At 35.2% G+C, this 11,556-nt stretch overlaps 1 protein-coding gene across 1 annotated transcript in view; it reads left to right on the top strand.

Annotated features, from left to right (window-relative positions):
- LOC111148594 (cell adhesion molecule 2) overlaps positions 1–11,556 on the top strand; it is a 1,205,598-nt gene that overhangs the window by 559,881 nt on the left and 634,161 nt on the right. The window lies entirely within an intron of this gene.

Below are 11,556 nucleotides of genomic sequence, written 5' to 3'. Positions count from 1 at the left end.
GGAAGGGAGAGATAGTAGACTGAGTTGCAGATCGTCAACTTCAGTCTACTCAGATATAACGCAGAAAACTAAAATGACTATTTTGATGAGGTTATTCCCTGCTACTGTCTCTTCTTTGCTGGTGAAGCACAGATCATACAATCAAATAGAAAGCAGTGTGTCAAATGAAGTAAATGGTAAAGGAGGTAAATGGAGTATTATATAATTCTTGGAGTGGTCAATGGAAAAAAAAAATCGAGGCATATAAGACCCTATGCATAAATAAGTGAAACCATATGATAATTCTGGAACACTGAAAAGAAATTTAAAAAATAAATAAATAAAAATTTTTAAAAAAAGGTATACTCAGTTTCTTATATAAGACATTATATCAATAAAAAGTGGAATTAATTTAAATGACAAAAAAGACCCTATGCATATTTAGCAGATAGAAATATGTCAAACACCATTATTTTCTGTCACATTTTAAAAATATTTTACATTGTTTATATAAAGTGTTCTTTTTTAAAAAAAAATTATTTATTTGACAGAGATCACAAGTAGGCAGAGAGGCAGGCTGGGGCAGGGGGGAAGCAGGTTCCCTGTTGAGCAGAGAGCCCGATGTGGGGTTCAATCCCAGGACCCTGAGATCATGACCTGAGCTGAAGACAGAGGCTTAAGCCACTGAGCCACCCAGGCTTTTTTTGGTAAGCTTTTGAGGTTAAATGAAAGTGAAGGTATTTCATTTTTCTTATTTTTTAATAAGTTTGGAAGCAGGGATTCTAACACCTAAACAAAATACATTTTGTTAAATATAAACTATTTTAATGAATACATTTATACACACATCAAAATTATTCAAGTAAAATTAATTATTTGTTATTTTGATGTAAAATTTCCTTTGAAAACTACACTTTTTCAAGCTTGTGATAACAGATCTGTAATATAATATCCAGCAAATGGATAGGTCTTTGCAAATATTTGTTCAGTGCTAAGCACTTGGAAATTTTGGCATGGTGATTTCATAAAATTCAAGCTGCTATTTATGATTGTTTGAATTATACAGTGCAATGGATGGCAGCAATTAACCAAGAAAATATGAAGTGAATTATCCAAATAATTAAATCAGAGCCTAAGCTGTAATTACATATTGAAAATCCACTTGCAACATTTAATAATGCAGCAAGACTTGCTTTATTTTTTGTCATAGGAAGCTGTTTGATATTGTGGAAAGAAGGCTGACCTAGCAATTAGGAACCCTCAGTTTTACTGTCAACTCCAAAACTAACCTACCCAGTGTCTGATTTTGTCACAGATTCTTTGACCTTAAAATAAGAAGGGAATTGATGATTGCTTAGGTCCTTTCTGGCTCAAAGAATGCTGTGTCTTTATCAAACCTATAAAACTGAGGTGCCTGGGTGGCTCAGTCATTAAGCGTCTGCCTTCGGCTCAGGTCATGATCCGAGGGTCCTGGGATCGAGGCCCACATTGGGCTCCCTGCTCTGCGGGAAGCCGGCTTCTCTCTCTTCCACTCCCCCTGCTTGTGTTCCCTCTCTCGCTGTGTCTCTCTCTGTCAAATAAATAAAATCTTAAAACAAAACAAAACTATAAAACTAACCAACCACAAAATAGAAGTTCCATTTTGTTCAACATGGTAAGAATTGTTTGGACGTAGGTAAAAAGTCATTGGTGCTCGGTGTGATCAAGACTATCAGTCTTTGGATAAACATTGAAAATTCTAACAAAGTTTGTTGTTTTTGTTTCATTTATTTATTTATTTATTTATTTATTTATTTAATCATGGAGATCACAAGTCATCACCACAGTCATAGAACAAGTTAGCTTTTAGATCAAGTTGGCATTTGTAACAAGTTGGCCGAAGTAGATAAGCTCACAGCAGCCAAATACCATTTAGTATCAGGGCCAAGGACAGCTGAACCTACTCACTATGGATATCATCGAGAATGTAGTATCATGCTATGTTTATAAACCCGATTTCAGGTTATCAGTCCTGAGCTGTAAACCAGCCTTTCCCACTTACTTGTGTTAACTGGGGTAACATGAGTCAGTTTCTCTATTTATAAGATGATTCCTATGGCATAGCTATAATGACTGAAGAAAATAGTGGACTTACACAGTGCTCACCAGACAATGAGTGCTTGGTAACTGAATTCAGTATTACTATGCTCTAATGCAGTGGTTGTAAAGAGAAAGAGGGCTAAGAGACGAGGAGAGGATGGCATGGATAAATTGATTCACATCCTGTCCCATCATATTCCATAAATGATTGTTTTGCTTAGGAGACTGCATCCCTAGAGTATCTGTTTTTTGCTTTTTTTTTTTTTTTTTTGCAGCAAATTGGTGCATTTCCAATTGTGTGTGTTCTGTGCTTTCACAAATATTCAAGAGTAAACTCTTAGAATCTGGTAGGTGTGTGCTTACTGGAGCTTTATGCATTCTTTTTAAGTTAGACCAAACAGCTTATCTTTGTTCCACAGAACAGCACCCAGTACATAGAGTGCTGACTATTACAGAGAAAGCCTCTAATTCTGTTTGGGAAGATTAAGACACTGCTGAAAAATGAACCCTTTGTCTAACCACAGATCGGGGAGAACACAAGCCCAAAAAACTACCTTCTTCTTCTGCCTTTGCCATTGCTCCGTGGTCTGCCCAAAGGGCACTGCCACTCATGTGCCATCAAACACCCCTCTGGGTCTCTGGAGGGGTGCTGCAGCACCAGTGATAATTCTCTACTATTGAGAAAGAAAGTGGACTGTCCCACAGAGCCTCGGTGTCTGCCTTCTGGGAAAACCCACCAAGAGAGACACCTATTATTTACCAACAGCCAATCCTAGAGTGAATATAAAGAGTTGGAGAATATTTTCGGAAGGATCATAATGAACATTAAGGTTTGGGAGGGGACTTAAAAAATAAGCCACCATCTATTCTCTGTTCCCTTGGGACATTTTAGGCAGAATGTTTTGTGAGACTGTAGGCCTCAGACCTTCTCTGTGGCACGGTTAAAATAAACATGTACTGCCTGGTTAAATCATAGGTGATCTGGATTTCCAGTTACTGACAGCTTGCTTGGAACTCCCATTTAATCCTCACATTTTTCTGCAAGCTCTCCGGATTTCAACCCTCTTTCCCTGGGCTGGAGCACTTTCATGTTATGACCTCAGAGATAACATGCCATAGTCTAAGATGTTTAGCTAATATAAAATTGCTTTAGCCTGTGGCTTTGCCTAAGGATAAATGTGTGCCACCCTGGCCAACATGAAGGGGAAATTTGCAGCAGTAAGAGCTCGACAGTCTAATTAATTATTTAGAGGTTTCAAGGGGGAAAAGAAGTGTGGAGTCCCAGAGTTCCCATTTGCAATGCATTAAACAATCAGAATAATAAGAAAAAGCAGAGAGAGACTGTCATGGCTGTCTGGAATGTGTAGTATATAATTTAAGGGCCAAAATTAGAAATAACCTAGGCTCTTAAAGACAATTTTAAGGCTGAAGGTTACAGGAAGGCAAATCCTTCTAGAATTGCAATACTGTTTTTTCCCTCCTTTTGTCTTTATTTTTGTATCTTGAAATGCCTGCAGAGTTTTACTTCCTTGCTTCCTAATTTGCCTTCATGTATTAGAAGTCTTTGGCTGAGCATATAATTAAAGAGTCCAAATGTGAACACCGGGGAGAAAGGTGTCTAATAAAGTAAGTGGCAAATGTGAATATATTAAAAGTAGGTCAAGTCATACACTGTTATAGCCTTCTTTGGCATATCTCCTAACTTAAGAGATAAAAGTAATGAAAGGATACTGCATGCTTAGTTTTGAGAAAGGCATTTGTTATAGTGCTACATAATAGATGCCTATAAATTAATTGGATAAATACCTGAAAGAAAGCCTGGCCATATAAAGTAGAGGAAGCATAATCAATAAATGCAGGCCCTCTAAGTGGAGAGCTGCAGGGAGAGTCTCAAGGGGTCAGTATTAGCACATGTTAAGTATTTTGTTAATGACACGCTCACATCTGTGGAATACATTTTCTGATACCAGAATCAAATTAGCCAGCAAACACACAGAAGGGCAAAGCAACCTGCAGAGTTAACAGTAGTGAAATGAAAGTCGTAATGAATATAAACTAATATTAAGATAGAGAATACACGAGACAAATGTAACAGGAGAATCCAGTCTGGAAAACACTGAATTGGAGACATATGCAGGATACACGCGGGTGTGTGCTTAAAAACAGTCTTATGCATAAGAGGGAAAACAAGAACTCTAGATAACTACACATGCTTCATGGAGTTTTTCCAGAGACTTTATGGCAAGTGAATGAAGACTAGATGAACTCGAAAGAGTGAAAGCGGATACATTTTGAAAGAGGAAACAAATGGCTACTAAACATTTTTACTATTCAAACTCTTTAGTTATTGAAGAAATTTAAATTAAACCATCTGTTTTAAACTACAAAAGGAGAAAATTTTTTAAAAATAGGGGCGCCTGGGTGGCTCAGTGGGTTAAAGCCTCTGCCTTCGGCTCAGGTCATGATCCCAGGGTCCTGGGATTGAGCCCCACATCGGGCTCTCTGCTCAGCAGGGAGCCTACTTCCTCCTCTCTCTCTCTCTGCCTGCCTCTCTGCCTACCTGTGATCTCTGTCAAATAAATAAATAAAATCTTTAAAAAAAAATGATGACAATAGTCATTGTTAACACACATATCACTTACTGTAGGTGAGGCATCGCACTAAGTGACTTAATAGGTTAACTTATTTATAATAACAGTAGTCTTAGGCAGCAACTATTATCCTAACCTTTGATGGATGAGGTGTAGGGGGTAGTGAATGAGTAGCCCAAGGTCACACAACTTGAACCCATGGAATCTGGCCCCAGCATTCCTGTTACTTTGTGCTATGACTACCCAGTATCTCTGGGGTTGAAAAGATGTAGGTTGTATTGTGCACTTTAGGTTCAGAGAATATAAACCATGAATTCGTTCTGATCCAGTTAAGGGAAGAGCTCACATAAAAATCTGTTGTGGGAAAAGAGTTTAGGTCCATGGTCCATTCACAGAGATCAGTGGTTCTTGGTGTGTAGTCCTCGCAACAACAGATCAGCAGCACCTGGGAATTTGCACCAAATGAAAGTTCTCAGACCCTAACACAAACATACTGAATCAGAAATTTGGGGTGCCTGGGTGGCTCAGTGGGTTAAAGCCTCTGCCTTCGGCTCAGGTCATGATCTCAGGGTCCTGGGATCGAGTCCCACATCGGGCTCTCTGCTCAGCAGGGACCCTGCCTCCTCCTCCTGTCTCTCTCTCTGCCTGCCTCTCTGCCTACTTGTGATCTGTCTGTCAAATAAATTTAAAAAAAAAAGAAGAAATTTGAAGTTGGAGCCCCTGTAATCTGTGTTTTAACAATTTCTCCATCTGATTCTGGTATACTCTCAGGTTTGGGAATCACTGATCTAGATAGCCGAAGCTCTTTCTTACTGGTAAGTTAGATCCTCACAAATCAAAGATACTTACTCTTCGAATTTCCTAAATTTATATGCAGGATTTTAAAAGCAGCTAATTGTACTGCTGTTGTCACATACCCTCTTCCCACCAATAGAGTTTCCATTATTCTGAGGCAAAAGACAAAACCTCTTAACCTGGACTGAACTGTCTTTCTCATTCCCACACCTTCTCTCTAGGCTCATCTTCAGCTAAGCTTGCCTTTACATTCATTCTCTTCCAGACACAGGCCATTCAGTCTTTTGTGGCCATCTCGTTGTACCTTTTATGCCTCCCTTTTATACAGGCCTTTTGTACCTGCCTTTCCCAAAGCTGATAATAATATGTTCGATCTTCTTCTCTAGTAAACTCCAACTTAGTCTTAGATTCGGATTTTTGAATTTTCAACTGCTGAGAAAATCCTTCTCTAACCCCTTTGATTAACAAGTCCTTATTATTTGATCTTCTAACTGCAAGGACCTCTCTTGAAGCCTGCATTGTGATTGCATTTTATAATTACTGATTTGACTGATAATTGCCCCCTTCCACTGGCCAGTGAACATCATTTAGATAGGTACCATAAAGGGCCTTTGATTATATGATTCATTGAACAAGTGAATGCAAGCATTCCTTATATTTTATTTTTCAATTCCAAGCATGGCATAGCTTATCATGAATTAAAAAGTCGGTATCTTTGTCTTTTCAAGAATCAGCTAAAGGATCATCTCTGTAAAGAATGCTTTCTAATAGTTTGTAAAAAATGAAATAATTGAAAATATTACAGTGTTCCTCAGCTTTCCTAGTATCCATACCCACATGATTACAATCCTTTTTGGATTAGCTTTTTGAGAATTCCATGAAAATTCTGTACTCTCTCTTTAAAAAAAGTTCCTGGGCACCTGGGTGGCTCAGTGGGTTAAGCCGCTGCCTTCGGCTCAGGTCATGATCTCAGGGTCCTGGGATCGAGTCCCGCATCGGGCTCTCTGCTCGGCGGAGAGCCTGCTTCTCTCTCTCTCTCTCTGCCTGCTTCTCTGCCTACTTGTGATCTCTCTCTGTCGAATAAATAAATAAAATCTTAAAAAAAAAATTAAAAAAATTAAAAAATAAAAAAGTTCCTACCTTGCATATAATTTCAAAAAAATCACAAACACCCTAAAGTCTAGATAAAAACACTATTTAAAAAAAAAAAAAAAGCTATGTGTTAGATACATTTTTCCTCTGAAAATTCCATTCTGTCCTATTTTGATTTATATCTTCCTTACAGTTACTAATTTGGAAAAAGGACTACAAACCCTAAATTAATTTATAGTGTTTTTGAGATCATACATACCTATACAAACTCTTTTTCCCCTCCACAGGAATGAAATATTTCAAATTTGTAGTATCCATCTTAACTTGTAAAGAAGGATATGTTATAATTACTCTTTGTAAACTTTATCATTTATATCCTTTTTTCACTTAACAGAATCAGTTAGTGGGATAAGCAGTACAAAAAGGGCATTGCTGGGGCACCTGGGTGGCTCAGTGGGTTAAAGCCTCTGCCTTCAGCTCAGGTCATGGTCCCAGGGTCCTGGGATCGAGCCTCACGTAGGGCTCTCTGCTCGGCAGGGAGCCTACTTCCTCCTCTCTCTCTCTCTCTGCCTGCCTCTCTGCCTACTTGTGATCTCTATCTGTCAAATAAATAAATAAAATCTTTAAAAAAAAAAAGGGCATTGCTAAATAAATATCATTTATGGAATGCCAAAACTTAAAAAGTATAAAAGACTTTAGACAATTAACTATCCAAACATTTTATTTATAGGTGATGGAATTGAAGTCTAAATGTTATAACTGACTCATTAAGGATAATGTTATAACTGACAATTAGGAAGCAAAACCAAAATTAGAGTTCAGTTCTATGACATTTGACTACGACATTTAAAAAACAAATTGGAGACAGGTGTACTTTATCAAATATCAGAATCAAAAAAATGTACAATAAATAAATCACCCTACAAAGTTTTTAAGAAGATTTAAGTTATGCAGGACAATCTTACTGAACAAGAACTCTACAATTATGCATTCCTTTAAGAATGCATCCTTGGTTTTGTTTGTTTTGTTTTTGATTTTTAATGTTGGCTACCTATGTCTTGGTGTATATGATTGATGCTGTAGGCTTAGAAATTTAATTATTTATTTTCCATAATTAAGGTAAGATTATTTACCAGAATAATTAAATAAACAATACTAAGGGGAGGTAAGTTCATAGATTACTGGCTATAGGAAAAGAGCATGTGGGTGTACTTCTTTATAACAGAGTTGAAATTAGGATCAAGAAAATAGTGATACTGATGGTGATCACTATTTTCCAAGCATCTACTTTGTATCAGATACTTCGGCTGATTCATTGTTTTCATTTCTTTAAAAAAAGGAAAGAGTCAGATATGATTCTTCTTACCTTTTATGGGGAAAAAAGGAGTTCCCAGGAGCATCACTGTCCCATGGATACATAATTATTAAGAGCCACACGGCTGGCTGATTTTGAGAGGAGGTGATTTGAGCCATTTAGCTACATGGACTATTTACTGTCATTCTGGAAAATTACCTAATTTGGCCTCAATTTCCTTATAAAACATTAGAATTCTATGATGCTACTTAACTGATATGTTTGGAATATGTAAACTATAATTTTCTCTAGTAAGGCAGTGGCTCTCAAACTTTGGTGTACGTAAGAATCCTGGGAAAGCATCGAGAAAATCCCTTCTCTTAAGCACTTACTACAAGAGATTCTGATTCAGGACTGGTGTGGGACCCAGGAGTCTGCATTTTTATATGCACAGTCCAGAGTGAAGATGGTCCCTATGCCCTAGGAATTAAAAAACAAACAAACAAAACAAAACAAAAAGTTAGAAATCAACAAAACTATTAAAATAAAAAAAAATCATATGAAAATGTTTACTTTCTCCCTCCAGGAATGAGCATCCATAAATTTTGTCCTTGCCAACTCTAAAACAGGTTATTTATATTGCTCTTTCAATCAGAAAAACTCCAGAATATTTGGTCTGAGTAAAAAGGAAAGTTATGATTTATGTTGGGATAAAATCTCAACGTGGTAAATAGCAAATTGATTCACTCTTTATATTTCAAAATTAATATTATCTGTGTTCTAAGATGCTATTGAATTTGAGGCCTCAGTAAATGAGATTTAAAAAAATGGTCTAAGTTGAACATTGTTTGAAAGCTCTTTATTTGTTTTAAAATCAGCATTACATACAAATAAATAGAGTGAAAAAATTGTCATACTTTTGTGAAGATACGCATCTATATATAAGAGCATGAAGAAATTTTTAATTTTATTTGTTTTAAAATTAACAAGGGTTTATTCTACCTCTACTCATCTTTAAAAAACATAGTTCAAATCATTGCATTATTCAATTTAAAATCTGATAACCTTATTTAAAAAAGAAGAATCTAAGTATGCCTGGGCTTTTGCTGTGTTTTTACATGTAAAGTAAAATGCACGGTTAGGGTAAATAAATCATTTAGTAAAACAATTACACTAATTGTATGAGTATTTTATATATAAAAAGTGTTTTATTATGGCTTATACTATACTCAGCATGTGTGAATGTGGCTTTCGATAACTGTGAGTGAATTTGATGCTTTTCAACAATTTGAAGTAATCTACGTTGCTCCATCACATTCCCCATTTCTTGCTTGACATTTATGATGCAAGGTAACACTCTTTCCATGAGATTTTAGATGCTGTTATTCTTGACTTAAAATAACTACCTTGGTCTGGATGCTGACAAAAATAGTGACAAGGAAAAGAAGATGGCATGTATGGTATATTTGTTGTCTCTCGGTGTGATTCAAATTGATTTAAAGATATTTCATATAACCAGAAGTAATTATGTCGTAAGATAATATGCACAAAAGCAGGAAGGAAATGAATCTACCTTGAAATTTGGTGTTACTTTGATTTGTACATTAAGTCCATGTTATACCTCTAAATTGTTCAGTATGTTTGTTGAAAAAACAAGAATAATTATATGAGACATAGAAATACCTTATCATTTCCTACTGAGTATATCCTTAGATTGTCCTTTGTTTCCTAAGGCATTTTAAGTTAATTCTCCAAAGTTACACGTAGGACAGGATTTATACGCTGTCATTCCCATTATTCTTCATTAACAACAATAACAGCAAAATATATATATACCCAAACACACCTAGGTAGGGTTGGTTTATAACTTTTATTTTGTAAATTGGATAGATATTTGAAATATTTTAATATTTAAATATTTAAGATTTAATAATATATTTAAATATTTTATTTATTTATTTATTTCTATATTTAACTAAAAATATTTCTATATTTAGCTAAAATGCAGAGTAAGCCCCCAAATATAGCTAATACATATTATTGGTATATAGTTTATGTATATTCATATGAACATATATTTTTGTCTTATAATACTTAAAAAATATAACCGCAAAAACTATACTGTAACTTTTTATATGTCCACAGATTTACCTTAAACAATGTTACCATTCGCTGTGTTCTAAAGTAAATTAAAAGAATTATGTAATAAAAATAAATTGTAAATCCTTGCAATTTACAGTAGTAGCTGTAATTATTTAGATGTTGAAACTTCCCTCAAAATGTTAATGTTCATCAGCTCAGTTGAGAGAAAGCACAGACTGCTCTAGGTCAGCAGAGAAATAATTTATTTCACAAGTGTAGCTCTGTGAATAACTTGGTATTCTCTCATTAAGAACAACAGTACAGGAAATCATTTACTGATCATTTTACAATGTACATAATATCCTGTGCATGCTTAAGCAACTCTGTGGTGATTTACAAATCTGGACAGGCATCAAAATTGCTGAACTTAGAAAATAATTCACAGTGTCAATGTGAATAAATTTCTAGATTTTGACAATATATTTAGTCCAATAAAATAAGGTTCTTTATTCATGAATGAATTTGAAAGGTATTCAAGCAGGACTCCTAAACCATTTACTCTGAATTATTGGCTTTATTATTTTAATATCATTTTCATGTCACTTTATGGTAACCTTGTGACTGCATAACAGAAACTAGAGAAAAGAGATCAGTGCAGGGCAAGATGGAGAGTTATAAATCAACAAGTACATTCTTTTTTTTTTTTTTTCCCTTTTAGAGAAGGTAAGGGAAAATTATATTATAATCAGATTTACCTTATTGCCTCAAGGTTTCTTATCAGAGTGAACCAAGGTGATAAATGAAAAGAAATTAAAGTAAAAATTTGGGTTAAAACAACATACAAATATATATACACATGTGTGTGTATTTAATTGCAACTAAGATGAAAATGATCTCTGCTCCTTGTGAATTTCGAGAGGACAGAGGTCAGAGGACTGAAGTAGGAATGAAAATAAAATAATAACCAACAATTATTGAAATAGTAGACTTTCAATTTCTCAAAATGATAGAAAAAATTGAGTTGGTGTTTATCCTGTTCAATTTATTCTTTTAAATCTTTTTTTACCCATTTCTGAGTAGGAGTTTCTTAGCAAAACCAAATATAATTAGATATAATTACCACTAGTGTTAAACCCAATTTGTGGTTCTGTTTAAGAATTAAATGCATCCCTCCCGGTATTTTTCATAAAGGAGATTGAGACCATACATACAACCAAAGTATTTTATTGTAACAACAATTTTGTACTTCCGTTATGAGTATATTGACAGCAAAATTGACTCACCTGGTTTTAGGAAGGTGAGCCACAAATAAATATATGCTCATTCTGCCTCTTGCAGGCATTTTGAGAACACTTAATCTATTACTGAGTCCATTCCTCAACCTGCATCCCATGTTTCCTGGTAAAGTCCATAAGACTTTAACCTTCGTGAGAAATTCTTTCACTATCATTATGAGGATAATAGTTTACTCAAAATTCAGTTTCATGCTTAATCTGAAAGGCATAAATATATTTGTACATGCAAAGCCAGTTTTGAGACCAAACATTTGAAGACTAAGAATAAGGAGCAGGAGCAGATGACATGCCTTTCAGGTACTTCTCATATTTACTTTTCTGTTCATAAAACAAGTTCCAATTTCACCTT

The sequence above is a fragment of the Enhydra lutris genome, unplaced genomic scaffold (assembly GCF_002288905.1).
Source record: "Enhydra lutris kenyoni isolate GAN:26980312 unplaced genomic scaffold, ASM228890v2 scaffoldscaffold2, whole genome shotgun sequence".
Taxonomy (NCBI): Eukaryota; Metazoa; Chordata; class Mammalia; order Carnivora; family Mustelidae; genus Enhydra; species Enhydra lutris.
This window is presented reverse-complemented; position numbering and strand designations above follow the sequence as displayed.